This window comes from Lontra canadensis, unplaced genomic scaffold (assembly GCF_010015895.1).
Source record: "Lontra canadensis isolate GAN:19392208 unplaced genomic scaffold, GSC_riverotter_1.0 scaffold24, whole genome shotgun sequence".
Lineage (NCBI taxonomy): Eukaryota > Metazoa > Chordata > Mammalia > Carnivora > Mustelidae > Lontra > Lontra canadensis.
Genome location: NW_022631018.1, coordinates 1,374,817 through 1,376,938, shown reverse-complemented (window position 1 = coordinate 1,376,938; position 2,122 = coordinate 1,374,817). Strand labels below are relative to the sequence as shown.

General features: G+C 32.2%; 1 pseudogene; it reads left to right on the top strand.

Moving 5' to 3' along the window:
• Positions 1–760: 760 nt before the first annotated feature.
• LOC116870645 lies at positions 761–1,607 on the top strand (annotated as a pseudogene).
• Positions 1,608–2,122: the final 515 nt, after the last annotated feature.

Here is a 2,122-nt window from a genome sequence, read left to right as displayed (position 1 = left end):
TTATAACCACTATTTGTTTCCTAAATGAGAAATTAGTAAAAACAGCATAACTTTGTCAAAGTCATATTATAGGTTCAAACCCTATGACATTCCAGCTGAGTTTTCAAGATGCACCATGACCTCTCATAGAAGAACTTTTAAACTCTTGTTATCATACACTAATCATATTTTCCTAATTAGCTCTTTAGTCCCTTACATCATTTCCCTAATATTAACAACTAAATTAACTCACATAAGCACAATAGTTACACAAGAAGTAAAAATAGTCTGAATTAGCCTATCAGACATTATCTTAATTCTAATTGCCCTACCATCACTACAAATTCCTTACATAATGATCAATAACCCTTCCCTGATTATATATTGAAGCTATAAATATACAAATTATGAAGACTTATATTTCAATTGCTATATAATTCTTATATCAGACCTAAAATGAGGAGAATTATAACTATTAGAAGTTGAAAATTGAGTAGTTTTACCTACAGAAATAACTTAAGTATTCATTTCATCCAAAGACTTCTTAGATTCATGGGCTGTCCCCTCTTTAGGCCTAAAAACAGATGACATCCCCAGATATATAAATTGAACAGCCAGCATATCTACAGAACTATGTTTATACTATAGACAATGTTCAGTGACATAAACATATGTCTATGTCTAGACATATGTTTGATATATGTCTAGGCACTGGTTTGACTGTAGGTCAAACCAGTTTTATTCCTATCCTTGAATTAGTTCCAATAAAATATTTCCAAAAATGGCATGCATCTATACTGTAAAGTCATTAAGAAGGTAAATAGCCTTAACCTTTTAAGTTAAAGACTTAAAGTTCAAACCTCTCCTTTAATGATATGCCACAACTAGATACATCAACATAATTTATTACCATTATATCAATAATTATAGTATTATTATATTTCAACAAAAAAATCAAAATATCTCCATCCTTCAAACCCAGAAGTAAAAGCAATTAAAACATCAGAACATCTCACCTCTTGAAAAACAAAATAAATGCAAATGTGTTCCCCTTTCACTACTCCAACAGACTACATTATTCTATTAGATTCCTAAGCATTTTGTTTCCCATACCTTATCAACTAATTTATAACTAATTTCTATGCAACCATGATTAATTCAACTTATATTTAAACAAATCATAATTATACACAATCATAAAGGACAAATTTGGACCCTAATACTTACATCACTTATTTATCAGCTCAACAAATCTCTTAGGCCTTCTACCACACTCATTTACATTTAGGAATGGCTATCCCTCTATGGGCAGGAACAATAAATACTGACCTCCACCATAAAACAAAAGCATCTTTAGTTTATTTCCTACCCCCATGGAACACCTATTCTACTTATTCCTATACTAGTTGTTGAAATCATTAACCTGTTTAGTCAACCAGTAGTCTGGCCAAACGATTAGCAGCTAACATTACTGCCAGATATCTAATTCACCTAACTGGGGAAACAACTTTAGTCATTTTATCATATTTATTATTCTTATCCTACTTACCATCTTTGAATTCACAGTAGACTTAATTCAAGCTTATATATTTATTCTATTAAGGCTTCGCTTACACGATAATACTTAAAGATCCACAAATGTATGCATATCACATGGTAAATTCCAGTCCTCTCTGGGACCCCTCTCTGTTCTTCCCATAACTTCTGGTCTGATAATATGATTCCATTTTATCTCATTCCTATTATCCTTAGCCAACATACTAACCATATACCAATACTGACAGGAGATCATTCAAGAAAGTGCATTTCAAGGCCATCACACACCAACTGTCCAAAAAGGACTATGATATGGAATGATCCTGTCTATTATTCCAGAAGTCTTCTTTTTTACTGGTTTCTTCTGAGCTTTTTATCTTTCAAGGCCAGCTGTAAAACCTGAATTAGGTGGTTGCTGACCACTCCTAAATCTCCTGGAAGTATCACTTCTTAATACTTCAGTTCTATTAGCTTCTAGAGTCTCCATTACTTTAGCTCAACACAGGCTAAAAGAAGGAAATTGAAAATGTATATCCCAAGCCCTCTTTGTTACAGTTTTCCTAGGAATTTATTTGACATTACTGCAAACCTCAGAATATTACAAAAC